Below are 18,930 nucleotides of genomic sequence, written 5' to 3'. Positions count from 1 at the left end.
GTGGGCTACTTAGCACAAGAAATCAGGACAAAGCCTAAAATAATATGAGGACAAAAGCCCAAAAATAGGGACAACATTTAAATATTGCTTTTATAAACTTAGAAAGTTGAAAACCAAAGAAACCGTGTTGGGTAAAACCTTGGTGCAGAAATTAATCCAAATGAAAGGTAAAAAATAAAAAATGCACCAAGATAACACACAGCAAAACGTTAAAGTACTTTGTACTTTGCTGTGATTAAACGTTTTGCTGTGTGTTATCTTGGTGCATTTTTTATTTTTTAAACTTAGAAAGTTGCTAGAATAACAGGATTTGTGCTAGCATGCATTTTTCTGAAGGATATGAAGTCTGAAACTCACATTTTTCTCATTGTTTAGTAACTTCAATCCTCAGCGATTTGCCAGAAAATCACAAATTATATGAGGAACAGACCAAACATTTGAGACAATAATCTTAACAGTTGAAAGGTTTGATACTTGTCAATTAATGAAAATGATTGCACCAGCAGTATATTCCTTGACTTTCAGTAAACTGTTTGACACCATATCCAGTCTCCACATTTTTGTATAGGGACCTTTCTGTCATTTTTAAAGGGCACCAATTGATAGACAGGCATTTCCATTTTAGATTTTATCATTCTTTCTCCACCTCTATGGAGAGGGATTAATTTACCTGTTACAAATATAATTATATACTTAAAATACATTGGTCATCTGATTATGCTTATCTTTTTCATTTAGAGTTATTTTTTTTAATTTTTCTATCATCACTTTACTATCCTGCTAGAATCTTGGGCCTTTCATATCTCCTCTGAACAAGAGCCCTCAGCAATGTGGGAAATCCTCTGTAAAAGAATATTAAATAGCGACATCCAGCTCTGTGGTGTAGATAATTTGACTATAACCCATATGACTCAAGGCTGACTAGTAGTGGTTCAGGTGCTACAAATGTCAGGTAAAGCAAGATGGAAAGTGAAGCATTCTTTCAGCTGTCCGATATTGGATGAGGAAGTTGTGCCCTCCCATCAGCTGTCTACTCCCATACATCTATGTGAGAGGTAGAAACTTAAATAATCCAGGCTGCACATTTCACATGTTATTTCATTGGTTAATTATCTCTTGAGTGATACTTAACTCATTACATCTGAGTGATGCCTCCAGGTGCATCTGCAGTTAACTCCTACTGACTTTTCTAAGCATCAAATATTGCATGTTCATATTCTCATAAATCATTCCAAAACATTGCTATGTACAGGGTTTTAAAATATTTCATCTTAAAGTTCACACAAAGGCAAACTCAACTGCATTAATATTTGACCTCATTCTAATGTAGGTAAATAGACATTATTTGTTGTTTTATGATTTTAATTTATATAGATATACTTTTCATATTTTTCTAAATTTCTTAACCAAGTAACACAGACAGAACTCATTAGCCTCGTATGAAAGCTCTCCGCTAAGTGAACAAAATTTTGCTGACAGTATGTGTGTAATTTGAGTGGTTCCTGGATTGCTGAGATATTGTAAGTTGTTTATAAAATATTACAAATGTAATAGTTAACGTGTTTACTGTGACTTAAAAAATTCAGTTTAAGACCTAGAATCTAAAGAATACTACCACTATAAAAATATTTTGTGCTGAAGAGTTTGCCATTTATACTTCTTTCGTAACCCCTATAATTCCAGAGATTTAAACATTTGTTTGACATGTGAGGACATAATTTGATTATGTCAAAAGGTTTAGGCTCCGCCCATTAGAAATGACAGTGCAAGCTTCCTGAGCTCCATTGGAGTAAATGAGTTAAACATACAGTGAATTTCTGTCCTTTTGTCTTTTGCTAAAAGTATTTCAAGTCTGCATAAACTAAAGCACTTCTGGTGATTCCCTGCTGGGTGAAGAAATGAAACCTGCATTTTTCATCTGTGACTGACAAAGCTTCTTTATTGTTTACTCCAATTTGTTTTCTGTTTTAAGAAATCTGCTTGGCCTTGTGTTTTTGTTCAATGTGAGAGATAAACACTTTAATTATCTAGGCTGCACATTTCACATATTTTTCATTGGTTAATTGCCTCGAGTGATACTTAACTACACAGTGAATTTCTGGCCCTTTGTCTTTTGCTGAAATATTTCAAGCCTGCATAAACTAAAGCACTGCTGACTATTCCAGCTGGTGTTTTCCACCCACTCTCTCCTTTGTTGATGTGCTTTTTAAACCTGATGATTTTAAGCTGCCCATTCCTACTGTAAATTGAGCTTAATAAGCTCTTCCCTTTCTACACTGCTGTTGATAATACTGAATTATTTATTTGCCTTTCCTTGTGCTTGAATTGAAAAATAGCATTTTGCCTCTGATTGTCTAGTCTACTGATCTACTTGTACTGAATTTATTTTCTAGCTAGCTTTTAGCTAATGTATTCTTCCACTCTAGCAAGGGTTTGTTTTTACATCAATATGTCACTGGATTTTCCATCGAGTGCATTGGAAGGTTACCTGATCTGTTTAGGTTGGGGAAACACTTGAGATTTCTGCATCAAGTAAATAAGTATATGTTGTGTCTGTATTGCACTTTTTAAATAGCATTGTATCTGATCACTGCATTTTTCAGCTTTTTTTACTGTTAAGACTGCATATTTTCAGCACTTGTTTTCAATTGTATTTTCAGTCTGGATAGCATAGTTTACATTTGGATCTGCTGATCTAGCCTGTTTTTGTTACACTCGAGCAGTAAACCGGTCATCTTACATTACAAAAGGCTCCCCTGTACCCTTGTGGCAAAAGAGTGTGGATCCAGCCTTGTCTGAGCTGTAGATTGCTGGAAGAAGGTTCATTGTGTACTTTCCTATTGGTGGATTAGCTTAAAACTGATTAATTTCACCTGTATTTAAGCCTTGCATTTGCTCAGATCTCAAAACAGGAGTTAGCAGTGCCCTGTAGAGATGCAAACACCTTGAAACAGATTTTTCCCTAGACAACTGTCAGTGGAACAGCCACTAGCTTCTTAGCTGGACTAAAGGCAACTTAGTTGCAAACAGAGCAGCACTGCCACACCTATCATCTACAACCCTCAATTTAACAACCTGCAATAGTCCTAACACAAAAACTGGTCAGTCTAGCCTGCTCTTTTCCTTAATATCTCATATGGTGAAAACATCCTATAATGAACAGATGGTTTCCCATCATTTCTCCATGATTGACATGGGAATACTGAGGCAATGTAGTAATTTGCTCATGCATACTGACAACCATTTAATCCCACAGCAAACAAATACCCTGTGTGAGAGATGTAAGTACACTATGACATTGTAATCACTTCTCTCATGTAACAACAAACAGGATCTCAAACAGGTTATCAGTACACACTCTTTACCTTTCAGACAAACTAAAGACATGATACATAGACCCACATATGGGAAAGTATTCAACAGAAGTTTACCAATTTTCAGAGACCTCAAAAACATTAACACAGTGCACACACTGTTACACAAATAGAAATTACTGCACATAATAACACTCACAAATGTGTCTCAACAAATAAGCCACTAAGGCAAAATACCTCTAAACCAAATGTCCTGGTCATAGGTGAGTCCATAGTGAAACACACAGATGTTCCCCCCCTCACAAGGCAGGACAAGAAGAAGGTCATGGTCAGCTGCCCGTCAGGTGCCAGGAGCCGTCAGATCAAGCATGCACTCAAGTCACTCAACAAGTACTGTGATGACTTGATCATAGCTCATTTGTGGTGAATGACTTGTGATGTACCTCTCTGGACTATATCAAGAAAGACATGACTGAAGTCTCAGGCTATGTATCCCAGGCAGGTATGAATCTAGCCCTAAGCATTCTACCTTCTCCCAGGATGATGCCACAGTATAAATGAAAACTGATCCACTTCAACAACTGGCTTAGCTTCTGGTGTCAGTCCAGAGGGATCCAGTATCTATCAGCATGGGATGACATGGTCAACAAGCCACTCTGCTTTGCCAGAGATAGTTTGCGCATGTCTCTTCTATGCTTTCAGATAGTGGCAAAGCACTTGCCTCACCAACATTTTTTTAGGGAATGTCAAAACAACAAATTTTCCGATGTTACAAAATGCATCTGAGGCAAGCTCAAAGTTCTGCTGCTTAATGCAGGAATTCTAAATATGAAGCTGCACTTCCTGGATGCACTCCTTACCTTCTGTGCCGTCAATGAGACATTGTTCAAGGCCACGGAGAGGGCCCAAGCCATGCAAGACTTCAATGCCTTCCACACATTCAGACCTCAAAATGAACATGAAAGAACCAAAGGTGGAGGAGTATCCATCTTCATTAAAGTCAAGTACACATCGAGACTGGTCAACAGTATGACTCTCTCAAACTACTCCTTGTCCAATTAACTGTAGGCAAAATACCCTACCACATCATCTCTAGCTATAGGACCCCACCATGAACCAAGAAAATCACACTGCCTTCCTGGACTTACCAGAATCACTCTCCATACAGCCCAACACCTTAGTCATGGGTGATTTCAACTATCTTTCCATCATCTGGGTGACATGTATGAGCACAAACATGCTTGTCCAGAGATTCCTGGATATTGTTAGTTCAAATGCTCTGGAACAGATAGTTTGCACCCCCCAAGGGGCTGAAATGTCCTAGACATAGTACTCACCACCATGGGGAGTCACTGCACTCCCCCTATGTGATGCCTTCCCTGATAAGGTCGAACCATAAAACTGTCACATTCAGAGTAACTATTGGACCTGATAGCCCCACCGGATAAAAAAAAACTGAAGAACTTTTCCAAAGCTTACTTCGGACTACTAAGAGATGGTATAAAAAGTTTTATACCCCCACACTCACAGACAACAATGACTACTATGCAGAGGTGTGATCAGATGCCTTGTACAATTACTTAAGCAGACATGGCTGTACCTGCGAATGCATTTATTTAATTATTTATTTATTTTGTTGTCAACATGTCAACAAAATAAATAAATAGACATGGCTGTACCTGATCAGATCAAAATCAGGTCCTCCCAAAGAAACAAGCCACCCTGGTGGTCCTCAAGTATAAATAGGTTATATAACAAGAAGAAGAAACAGGTGCCTAAGAATAAGAGGGAACTGACTCAGCAGAGGACAAATTCCCTCCTCAGCTTGAATAGCAGAGGAAGAATTCCCTCTTCAGTTTAAACAAACAAATCAGAAAGCTTGTGAAATACTCCAAAGCTAAGTATGAAGCTAAAATAGTGTCCCTAACTAAGGATAATCATAAAGCATTTTTTAAATGCTTCTGAAACTTAAAAGGGAATGCCCAGCTTTGTGCATAACTGGTAATAGATGATACCACTCATACTGCACTAGAGAAAACTGCCAAACTGCTAGCTAACAGATTTTGTGTAAACTTCACCCCACTGACCCCACCAGTCACACCCCAAAGCATACCTAACAGCAGTCCTCTGCCTAGTATCTCTAGAGATCAAGTCTTATCTGCACTCTTCAAGGACAAAACCATGTATCAATGGGACTGGATAGCATCCCTGAATGCTTATTAAGCAATCCAAAACAGGACCTAGCAGACCCACTTGGTGCTGTCTTTAATTATAGCCTAAGAACTGGCTTTGTTACAGCAGAGTGGAGAATAGCAACAGTAATATCCTTGCACAAAGTAGGAGTAATAGAGTACAGTGCTACCTTTTGCGAGTTCCTCAACAGACACCTGCAGGAGCTGGAGAGACCACAGAGGTTCTTCACCAAGAAAATACAGGGCCTCTAAACCATGAAGTACATGGATAGACTAAAAGCCCTGTCATTGAACTCTGTAATGTATGGGCTGCTTAGACAAGACTTGTGCCTGGCCTACAGAGCAGTCTCCAACCCTGCCCTAATGGATATAATTCACATACACAAATCTAACAGCACAAGAGTCACTTGATCTAGGAATCTTAACCTAGCCTGTGACATTAACAGAACATGCTGGAGAGACAAATATGTCTCCCAAAGACTGCCACTCCTCTGGAACAGACTTCTAATTCATATGAAGCAGAGTTTCTCACTGACCCTATTTAAGCACAGCCTGGACAAATGGATGGGAGACCACAAATTCATCCTGAGGTTGGCATCCATGTCCTTCATAGACAGAAGGAGCCAATGTTGACCATTGACTCGCTCTGCAAAATACATTCACTTAATAAGAACAGTTGGGGAACTTGGGATTAACAAGGCTAGGCTTGTAAAGGCTCTATGGCCACTGGCCTAGTAACCTCCTGTGAACCTATGAACCCATAAGAAGTGGTTATAAACAAGATATTGTCTACTTGGTGATTCAAAGTTTGTATCAGTATCAGTCATAAGGTATGCACTTGGCAACATGCACACATTTAGGGGAGAGGGTAGGATGTCCACCTGATAAAATGATTGCCTATGTGAGTAACCAGGTATGGAGCTAAGGCCATACTGGACACACCTCAGTAGCTCTTATACTAGATGAAGCAAACTTGTAAAGGAGCATTTACTATATAGTTCCTGATCCCAGGGAGACTGAAGGCATCAATATAGGCAGGGCCACAGAGAACCCTCATGGCTGCTTGAATGATAGCCCCCCTAGATGGCTTTCCTAAAACTGTAATGGGTACATCTCTAGTACAGGGGGATGAATGGGCTGAGTCTTCTTATATGGGGCTTTATGGTCAGCAGGGGTAAAAAAACACCTTGAAAATATTAAATAGGCAGATAGCGATAGACATAGATAGATAGATAGATAGATAGATAGATAGATAGATAGATAGATAGACAGATAGACATAGATAGATAGATAGATAGATAGATAGATAGATAGATAGATAGATAGACATAGATAGATAGATAGATAGATAGATAGATAGATAGATAGATAGACAGACAGACAGACAGATAGATAGATAGATAGATAGATAGATAGATAGATAGATAGACATTCAGACAGACAGACAGATAGATAGATAGATAGATAGATAGATGATAGACAGATAGACAGATAGATACATAGATAGATAGATAGATAGATAGATAGATAGATAGATAGATAGATAGATAGATAGATAGATAGATAGATGCTCTTGTCATTTACATTATACACTATCCATTTCTTACTGTATCAGTCATTCCCTGTTTACACTAAAAAATTATCTGCCTTTCTCAGTATCTCTGCTATATATTCAAATATGCTTTTATTTCTAAATCTAGTTTGTTTTACACAATGTAACCCATTTAGATGTTACAGATATCTTTGGAGTCAAACAATTCTGAAAAATAAGTACAATGTCTTAAAGAAGTTGGAGTTCAGCTTTTCTGGCAAAACCAATCTACAAAACATGCTATATGTTATATACCCCTAGTACATTAAGCAAACTAGAAACTTTATTTATGCTTTTGGGAGTGTGCCAGTAGATTAAGTACGCTTTCAGTAGTGCCAGAAATATGAGGTCAACTCTGTTGCTCTTCTTATGTGCATTAAGAAGACATTGAGGCTTGGGTGTTCATTTAAGTAGTTTATTGTATGCAAATACATCAGGATGAATGGCAGGAACATTAAACTTAAACGACCTATCTAACTGACTGACTACATATTTGCATGGTCACACTCTGGCTGCTCACTCAAAATGGCACTCTTGCTGCACGTGCTCAGTACTTATAGGCATGTGCTGACTCACTGGAAAGCTTCTTAAAGGTATATCACACACTCTGATCTACATCCTCCCTTTTTACTGACCTATCTCATATGAACAATGACATTTCAATAGGCGTGCAATTATACAGACACTAATAAAGAAAAACAACAATCATGACCAGGTTGCCATAGAAGTAGGTTTTGAGATGCGACCTGATCTTGTGAGATAATAGCAGGACTTGTTTTAGCAACAGGGACGGTCATTGGGGAATGTTCTGCTTGAGGAGTCTCTGGGATTTTGTCAGGAATGGGGACTGATGATGGAATGTTCCTTGAAACAGGAACATTGGACAAGTCACTCTGAGAACTAGAGTCTTTGTCACTGGCAGGATACTGTAAGACTGGTTCAGATACTGGTAACAAATGCTTCCAATTTTATCTGAATTCCACTCCTTGTGATTCCACAATGTACGATCTCAGATCTTGACACAAAATTTTCACAAATCTGATGCAATCATACCCTTTTGACGTCTGCATCCTCACTATCTCCCCTTTTTTCAATGTACGGAGCAGTTTACTGGTTTTATCATAGCAAGACTTCTGGGACAAACACTTTTTCAACAGTTGGGCTTTTACTGCTTTGTTGTTCTTAGTACATGGAACAAATAAATTACTGCTGATTGGTAATGTGGTTCTGGTCTATCTCAACATAAGTCTCTGGGCAGTTGAACTAAGATGTTTATCACGATGAATGTTTCTGAGATTTAACAAGTTTAGAAAAACTTTGGTATTGTCACATCTGGATTTCTCTAACAGCTGTTTTGTACTTTGAACTACACGTTCAGCCAAGCTGTTTGACTGGGGGTATTCAGGACTACTCGTAATATGAACAAAGTCCCACATTACTGCAAATTTCTTGGACTGCTGACTTGTAAATGGTGTTTTCCATAATGGTGTACCATTGTCAGAAATAACTCTCTGTGGACTACCATGGACAGAAAAATGTCGCTTCAACTTAGCAATGACAGTATTGGAATTTAGTTTAGGAAGTAGATCAATCTTGAGCCAATTTGAATGAGTCGACTAACACCAAATAATGTTTACCATTCAACTCAAAGATGTCTATGGCTACTGTCGACCAAGATAGTTCAGGAATCTGGCTTAACTCAAATGGTTCTTTCTATTGATGCGGCTTTGTACTATTATATACTGAACAAGATGAAAGTACTTTCTCAATATCTCTTGACATAGAAGGCCAAAATACTAGACCTGTCACCCTTCTTTTGGTAGAATCAGTTCCTGGGTGGCCACAATGCAAAATCTTAATGTACTCTTGTTGCAAGGAATTTGGAACAATCACTTTAGGACCTTTCATGATGATAACATTGTCTGACAAAATCTCATCTCTGTATGGAAAATATGGTTACACTTCTACTGGTAAACAAGATTGCTTTGAAGGCCATTCTCGACTGATAAAGTGGTTAAGCTTCTGGAGAACTGTATCTGAAGCTGTGTGAGTTCTGAGCTCATCAGGAAGAAAAAATTCTCACTTACATGACCTTAAAATCAAGTTGCTCATTGTTATGCTGTTCTGTGTATTTTCTGGGCAACCTGGATAAAGTATCAATAAGATAAAGAAGTTTGCCTTTTGTGTAAACAAGACTGGAACAGTACCTCTGCAATTTGAGCATCATGCATTGCAGTCTAGCTGGAGTTGTATGCATAGACTTTTTCAAAATAGTAACAAGAGGTTGGTGGTCAGTTTTGATCTGGATAGGTCAACCATAAATATAATCATGAAACTTTGAAAATGCAAACACAATCGCTAAGAGCTCTTTCTCAATCTGGGCATACTACATCTCAATTTGGGTAAGAGCTTTTGATGGATAGGCTATTGGTCTATGATCTTGACAAATGACTGCACCTAGAATAAACTTTGAAGCATTACAAGAAAGAGTATCTGGTTTGTGAACATCATAGTAGCTGAGAGTTGGTGGGTTAGCAATTTTACATTTCAGGGCATCAAATACTCTTTGGTGCTGTTCTGACCATGACCAAATTACATCTTTGTGTGTCAGCTCCACTAAGAGAGCTGAAAGTTGACTCAAATATGGATTGAACTTGCTTAGGTAGTTGACCATGCCAAGAAAACGTTGTAGGGCATGGACATTGTCTGGAGCTGTCATCTCAAAAATTGCCATTTGCTTTGAAGAATCTGGTCATAAGCCTGAACTGGTAAACAAATGACCAACATAAGTAACTTCTTGTAGCCTGAATTTGCACTTCTGAGGATTCAGCTTAAAATTCACTTCATGTGGTCTTTCCAGAACTTTCTTGAGGTTTCTGTCATGTTCAACTTCACTATTACCTCCTAATAGAATATAATTTACTATAATAGCACTGGGATAGCTAGAAAAAAATTTGCTCCATTGCACACTGAAAGACTTCACTGTTAGAATTTATTCCAAATGACATTTTCAGAAATCTGTATCTTCCAAATGGTATACCGAATGTGGTTTACTATGACAATTTTTGGTCAAGCAAAATTTGCCAAAATAAACTCTTTGCATCTAAGACAGAAAAAACAGTGACATTTGACATAAGGGCAGCAACCTTTTTGTGCACATTGGATGATGAGGTCTTTTTAATGCTCTGTTCAGATCTCTTGGATCAGTACATATTTTGATATCATCTGAGCTTTTCTTATGAGCTACTACCATGGAGGATACCCATTTTGTAGGTTCTTCTACTGGGCAAATTACTCCTAGCTGCACCATTCTGTCTAGCTCAGTTTTGACTCTGTTCTGGATAGCTACTGGAACCTTCTGTGCTGGTCAGATAACTGGGCTGACCTCTGGATCTAAATTCATAGAGTACACAACTGGTAGTTTGCCTAGTTTGTCTGCAAAAATATCAGCATACTCAGAAAAAAAATAGTTTGGGTGAAATTTGAGCTGTTGTCATGCAGGCCTATATGGTGAATCTCTTTATTAAGTGAAATCAGTCCTATTTTCAAATAATCTCTGAGGCCTAATAATGACTGCACGTGTCTCTTGACTATGAAAAACTGCAAGTCATAGCAATTCCCAGCACAGTAACATGAAAGCACTACTGAGCCTTTGATTTGAATCTCTTCACCAATAATAAGCAACAAGCTTCGCACACTTTGTTAAATCAAGTTGTGCAGCTTTTACTCAAGCAGATGTTTCTGCTGACATAACATTGCACTTTGAGCCAGTATCTACTTTGAGCTCTACGGGACTCCCATTAATCCAAACAATACAAAATATCTCATTCTTTCCCCAAAAATCTACCGCATTAACTGTTTCACCAAGCACAGGCACGCCATCAACATAACAAGTAGGGTACAGCTTTCTAATTGATCAACTTACCTCTTGGAATGCCTTCTTTTAATAAACAAAGCATACCTTATTTGATTTACAAAACATTTTGAAATTATTCCACTTATTCCAAGAATGATACTGCTGACCAAAAGCTAAGCACTTTGGGGTCATGATTTCCACCGCAATTATAACAGTTGACTATGAAGCTGAATGGGGGCTCATGTTTTGAATTTGCTGACTCACCCTTATGCTTCACTAAGCATGCTCTGGAATTTGCTGGAAAGACTTGAGGTTTTCTAGGGACTGTTACAGGACCTGCAGCAGCTGCCATGTGCTTGTGCCTGTTTCTTTTAATCACGTTCTCCATAGTATCAACATGAGCTTTGTCACTGAGCCTTCCACTGCTATTCCACTGCTCTTCTAAACAGTGTGCCACTCAACCAAAGCCCCTAAGGCAAAACAGCATGTCCAACACACTAGTCATAGGTGGCTCGATAGTGAGGCACACTGATGTCCCACTCACTAGGTTGAATAAGGAGAAAGTAACAGTCAGCTGCCTGTCAGGTGCCAGGATCCGCCACATAATGCATGCACTCAGGTCCCTCAACAACAGGTACAAATATGACTCTGTCATTGTACATATGGGTGTGAATGACCTGAGACGTACCTCCCTAGACTACAAGAAAAGAGACATGGAGGACCTCTCGGATTATGTAGCACAGGCAGGTATGACCCTAGCCCTGAGCAGCATCCTACCATCACTCAGAATGATACCACAGAACAAGCAGAAAATTATTGATTTCAACAACTGGCTAAGTTTCTAGTGTCATTCTAAGGAGATCCGGTATCTGTCTCCCTGGGATGACATGACTGATAGACCTCAATGCTTTGCCAGAGATGGCATGCATCTGTCACCCCTGTGCTTCCAGATACTGGCCACCCCTCTAGTGCCTTTTTTAGGTCGTGCTCCAAAGACCAAATTACCACCATAACAGTTACAAACAAATGCAATCTGAGGGTCATGCTACTCAATGCTAGAAGTCTAAATCTCAAAATGCAGTCGCTCAAAGCACTTCTTAAAATGGAGAACATCGACATATGTGCTGTAACAGAGACCTGGTCCAAGGCAGCAGAAAGCACCCCTGCACTACCAGGCTATAACACATTTCACACCTTTCGGCCCCAGAACTTGGACTGAAGCTCCAAAGGCAGTGGTGTTTCCATATTCATAAAGGATGCACACACCTCCAGACTGGTAGCCCAACATAAAGCATCAGAGATATTTCAGGTGCAGCTAACATTGGGTATGACAGCGATTCAGGCTGTAGCCTGCTATAGGTCCCCAACCATGTCCCAAGACTCACACTCAATGTTCTTAAGCACCCTGGAGAATATTAGGGTCCAAACTAACACTCTCACACTAGGCAACTTTAACTATTCCTACATTAACTGGGAAAACTACTCATGTCCCAGTACACTTGCCCAACGTTTCCTGGAATTCATTAATTCCAATGCCCTGGACCAGCTCGTTCATACCCTCACTAGAGGTAGCAACATCCTTGACCTGGTCATTACTAACATGGGTGACCATTGCTCTACACCAATAGTCAACTCCTCCCTGGTTAGATCCGACCACAAACTAATCACCTTGGAAATCCACATCTCTCCCACCACCACCACCACCCCACCCCCACAAAGGTAACCACCATGAAAAACTTTTCCAATGCTAACTTTGGGCTCCTAAAAAAAGAGGTAGCTAACTTCACGGCACCCATGCAAATGGAGAATAGTTGCGTGACTGCCAAATCATACACCAATGTACTGTACAAACATGTACACAAATTCATGGATCTCGCCATACCCAATAGAACTAAGACACTCTCCTCCAAAAAAAGGAAGCCAATCTGGTAGCCTCCTGCCATAAACAAACTCTACAACAGAAGGAGGAAACTGATGCAGAATAAGGTGACATTCCAAGACTGGAAAAACTCCCTTAACAGCCTCAACAAAAAGTTGAGATCCCTCATCAAATCCTCTAAAGCTACTTATGAAAACAGAATTGCAGCAGATAGTAAAGACAACCACAAGGCTTTCTATAGTTATGTAAAGAATCTCCACAGCAATACCCAGATTTGCTCTGAGCTACTGCACAATGGTACCTCCTATACCGAGCCAACAGATATTGCCAATATACTGGCTGACAGATTCAGTGCCAACTTTACCCCTCTCTCCCCTCCCAAAGGAACAATGACAATACCAGTAGATGGCCATGTACCCAGTATTAGTGCTGCACAGGTTAAAATAGCACTGTCCAAGGCCAAGAATACAGCTTCTATGGGACCTGACAATATCCCTGGCTATGTTCCACATGAACTACAGAGTGAATTGACACCTCACCTGTGTGCCCTGTTCAATCACAGCCTCACCTCAGGCTTTGTCCCTACCAAATGACGCACTGCTACAGTCATCCCTCTCCACAAAGGAGGAGCGACTACAGACCCTGGGAACTATTGCCTTATTAGCCTGACTAGTTTGATACGCAAATCTATAGAATGCATCATCCTGGACCTAATAAACAAGGATAACTCTGGATCCCACACAGTTTGGTTTTGTGAAGGGTAGATCATGCCTGCTCAACTTGTTTGAGTCAGTCACCAGAGCTGTGGATGAAGGCAAGGTGGTTTATACAGCCTGCCTTGATCTGGACAAGGACTTTGATACAATTCCCCACTCAGGAATCATAGAAAAACTCAATAAGCTAGGCATCAACCCCTATACCACTAGGTGGGTTGCAAACTAACTCACAGATAGAACCCACAGTGTGAAAGTAGCTCACTCCAAGTTAGAATGCCGACTAGTCATGAGTGGAGTCCCACAGAGTTCAGTCCTGGATCCTCTCCTGTTTGGTGTCTACTTCTCTGAAGACCAGGCCAACATGAAGGGACTCTGGCTGACAAAGTTCACAGATGATTGCAAGTTGTGAGCTATTATTAACTCCCCAAGTGGTGTTGACATCCTACAGAATGGCCTCACTGAGACCAACAACTGGTGTCAGAACCATGGCCTTAAGCTCAATGCCAAAAAATGTGTCATCATCCCCTTTGGGAAAACCTGATTCCCATGAATTACCACATCAATGATAGTCCACTGAACACAGAAGGCATTATAAGAGATCTGGGAACAAAGGTTGACAGCAACCTCTCTTTTGATCGCCACATTGCCACTGTGGTCAGAAAGTCCTACTATGTGGCACATCTCATTACTAAGGGTTTTACATCCAGGAAGAAGGAGGTCATTGTCTCCCTCTACTCTCCCCTCATTAGGCCAATCATCAATCAATACTCCACTTGGCACACCTGCAACAACTGGAGAGGCCGGAAAAGTAACTCACAAAGAGGATCCTAGGCCTTAAACACTTGTCTTATATGGACAGACTCAAAAAACTCCAACTATTCTCTGTCGCATATCACCTACTTAGAGGCAATCTCTGCTTGACTTAAAAAGCCATGTCTGACCCAGCTCTGTTAGAAATACTGCATCTAAAGAAATCCTAATCCCTCTGCACCACACGGTCCATAGATCTCAACCTCATTACCACAATCAACAGAACGTACTGGAGGGACAGGTTCATAACCCAGCGACTGCCCCATGCTATGGAATAGACTTCCCGTACATGTCAAGCAGAGCACTTCGCCAACCCTCTTCAAGAGAAATCTTGATGAGTGGATGGGAAATAGAAAATTCACCCCGGGGATAACTCCAGTGGCTCTACTCGACAGAGGCTCTGGGAACTAAGGTTGGGTGGCATGATGCCAGGGTAATCCAATGGCTAGGCTTGTAAAGGCCCCAGGGCCATTAGCCTAGTACACACCTATGAACCTAATGAACTAGTTTGTTTGTGCTGTTCATGTTTTCTGGTTTATTTGTAAGCATACTTGTGTGCTTTTCTGTAAGCTTGTATGTCTGACAAATCTCAATAGCTTTATTAAGTAACATTATAAGCTTTATTAAGTAACATTAAATCACTGTCTTGAAGCAAAATCTTTCTTACTATGTCATTATTAATACCACACACATGCCTGTCTTCTGTCAACTCATCTCTCACATCACCAAATTTGCATGTTTTAGTGTTATTTTTCAAATCAGTTATATATGCTGCAAAGGTTTCATCAGGCTTTTGGTCTCCTGTGTAAAATAAGTGCCTTTCTATTGTAATATTAATTTGTGGGTTACACATTTCTCTAAATTTACGTTTTATCCACTCTGGGTCATTCTTTGTTTCAGCCGGTACCACTATATGGTGATCTTCCCCCTCCCCTGCAAACAAAAAAGGTGCATACACAAATGAACTCTCTGTTTCAATGCCCTCTGAACCAGATAAATTAAGCAGAATAAATGCTTTTGCACATGCGTCTTCATCAGAAAAAACAGCCTGCATGAAAATATCATATTCCTGCTCAAACACTTTCCAATTTTCTGCAATATTGTTATCAAACACAAGTGGTGTGGGTCTGGGAAAACTTTCTGCCATGCCCACAGATTATAGTAAAACACAATGAAAAATGGGCCTTGTAATTATGTATGAACATTCACACACACCAGGTAAATGTAATAATGTTCAAATGCATCATAAATGTTTCAAAATACTGTACTCTGCAAAATATGCTTTGAAATAACTTTACTTTGTGAAATATGCTTTGAAGTGACTGTACTTTGTGAAATAACTGCACTGTAATACTGCACACACTTGCAAACACTTTGCACATTTCAGATACTTTGAATAGCTTTAATTAATACAAAAAGTAGCATATAGCAAAAAAATACGGTCATTTTCCTTTTTTGTACATTTTATGCAATTAAGATAATGTTTCATTTTCGTAATTATTTTGAATATTTTTATCAATATGCTGCAGTTTTGGACATTTCATTTAATAAGAGATTCTTTTTGAGTATTCTGAGTGCTTCATTTTATATTTGTAACAAAATAAATCATTTAAGCAAGTTTTAGTACCTGGAATTTGCTTCTGACCTGTTTTGTGAGCCTTTTGAGCAGGAGGGATGCTCTACTTCTGTATATTCCTCCAACCTTAACCAGTTGCCTCATGGCTGTGACTCTGAATCCCATTCTGACACCATGTCCCTCTTCTTATGTGCATTAAGAAGACATTGAAACGTGGGTGTTCATTTAAGTAGTTTATTGTATACAGATACATCTTTTTGAATGACAGGAACATTAAACTTAAACGAACTATCTAACTGACTGACTACATACTTGCATGGTCACACTCTGGCTGCTCACTCAAAATGACACTCTTGCTTGCACATGCTCAGTACTTATAGGCATGTGCTGACTCACTGGAAACTTCTTAAAGGTAAATCACACACTCTGATCTACAAACTCAGTGAAATAAATTTCAGTGATAGAGGAGTTTTCTCTTTTCTACATTGTTATGTGACTTCAGAGTTGGTAAATAGAAGTCCATGAATATGCATGTGGGGTCTCCTTACACAGGGGTATGGAGGACTTTCCCCAATGCCAAAAAAAAAACTTACTCTGATGCTTACTGAAAGTTGTTTCCATGGGTTGGCTTCTTACAATCCATTGTTTCAACAGTAATAGTTTCACAATACATCATTCTTTACAAATCTAGTCAAACATTTTCTACAATAGGATTAAAATCCTGATCCAGAATTTTATATCTAAGCTCCTCACCAGAGTATCACTTACAGACTTTTCCAGAAAGAACAAGTTTCATTTTGCACAAACATCATGTAGCAATCCAAGTATGTAAAGGATTATTGATAATGATTGATTAGATGCATGTTTAGTAAACTTACACTTGAAATATATACACATTTTTATTTTTTCTTATATTTTCATTATACAAAATTATTCAGTTTTTGATGCTGTGGTGGTACAGCGGTAGCATTGTTACCTCACAGCAAAAGGTTCTCCTGTTCGATTCTCGGCTGAGCTTGGGAGTGCCTTCTGTGTAGAGTCTGCATTTCCTCCCCACGGTTGGGTAGTGTTCGAAAGACATGCATGCGTAAATGGGCGTGACTTCGTTGAAGGTTGAGCGTTGAGCTGGCACCTCAGCGTTTTGTAAAAATCTACTGCCAATCATTAGCAGACTGGAGTTCCACTGTGGCGACCCCTTACCGGAAAAACCCGAAAGACAAACAACAACAACAAAATTATTCAGTTTTTAATACATCATAGTGATAATGCAAGAAATAGCTAGAGCGTCTTCTGTGTGGAGATATGCGTGAATGGGCATACCTTCGTTGAAGGTTGTGCATCAGAGCTGGCAACTCAGCACGTAAAATTCTGCTGCCAATCATTAGCGGACTGGAGTTCTGTTGTAGTGACCCCTAACCGGGAAAAGCCGAAAGACACAACAACCTTTAGTAAACTACATCTTATTTTGAAAAAAGGTGAATTTATATTCTGTTTTGATCAATTCAGAAAATAACTTCAGTTATGTAAAAGTAAACTTTTTTTCTTTTTTTCTCCCACACAGTTGACTATGAGCTGACACCAGTGCTCCTCCTCAATCTCCAGATCTACCGGCTGTCTCTGACTTTTTCAGAATTCGGGTTTCATATCCTGGAGAAACTTCATACTGCTGCCGTGAGATCATTTTGCTAGTTATCTGCCCCTGTGCACACCCAGTAGAACCCCAAGGGCAGGACATGCAATGGGCATTAGCACTGGTCTGGTCTTCACTTCTACAAGGGACTGACATCATCAAACTACATGTGCCCTAAATGTGCACCCTTCCCCCCGGATAGGTATGTCCATCATCCCCAGTCAATGCATTGGTCATCTAAGCCACTACTTGAACCTAAGTCAGCTGGGCCATAATCATGGCTTTATCCCTGTATGCCATGGTGCTTGCTTAATTATGGAAAAGTAAACTTAACATCCATTCACAAGTTATTAACATGCACAACTCATATATTGTAAGCAATTTTAGTATAGTGGTCTTTTATTTTCAAAAATGTGATTCTTTTGGCTATTTGTATGGGCAAACACATTATGTAGTGAGCCCAGTATGCTATCAATGCAGGTTCCAACCCTACAGGCATTCATACTATCTTAAAATATATATTATGCATTAAATTTGGTTTTTATATTTTGTTTCACGTTCTCTCTGAGGATGACATTTTAAAAACACCATACACTTTTCATCACCCACTGAACAGACCACTTCTTCGAGTCAAGGCTGTCAGTAAGTCCAGTTCCTCCTTTTCTGCCTCCTTGACTGCACCTTTAAACACATCAAAAGTGATCTGATTCCAAAATTACCACTACCAGGCAAGCAATAAAGAATAACCAGGCCCCACAGTAATACTTTCGAGGAATACCTGAGAACAATTCAAAATATTATCCACCAACTCCTTTTCTGTCTCCTAGACCTCACCTTTAAACACATCAAAGGTGATCTGATTCCAAAATTACCACCACCAGACAAGCAATAGAAAACAACCAGGCCCCACAGTAATACCTGGGAGGAACACATGAGAACAACTTGAAGTGCTATCCACCTCATTTTTTCTGTCACCTTGATTTACTTCAAACACATCAAAAGTGATCTGATTCCAAAATGACCCCTACCAGACAAGCAATAAAGAATAACCCGGCTCTGCTATAATACCTGGGAGGAACACCTGAGAACAATTCAAAGTGCTATGTATGTGCCACTTAAATGCTGTTAATAGTTCTCTTAACATAGTTGGCAAAATAGATGTTGAAACGAACTGTTTGCCAGGAGCTAACTTCTTTCTACAGTCCAAAAGTAAAACAAAAAAATAAACAAAATAAAATTACCAAATGCAGTATACTACAGGATGTCCCTTATTCTTTAGAGCAAACAATTCATGCTTACCCACTGTGATTCCTAAAATATAAATTCTAAGTGAACTAAGAACTTCCATTCTAGCAAGTTTGTCCTC

Source organism: Protopterus annectens, chromosome 13.part0 (genome assembly GCF_019279795.1).
Source record: "Protopterus annectens isolate FY-2018-M chromosome 13.part0, PAN1.0, whole genome shotgun sequence".
Taxonomy (NCBI): domain Eukaryota; kingdom Metazoa; phylum Chordata; order Ceratodontiformes; family Protopteridae; genus Protopterus; species Protopterus annectens.
Note: the sequence above shows the minus strand (reverse complement) of the source record.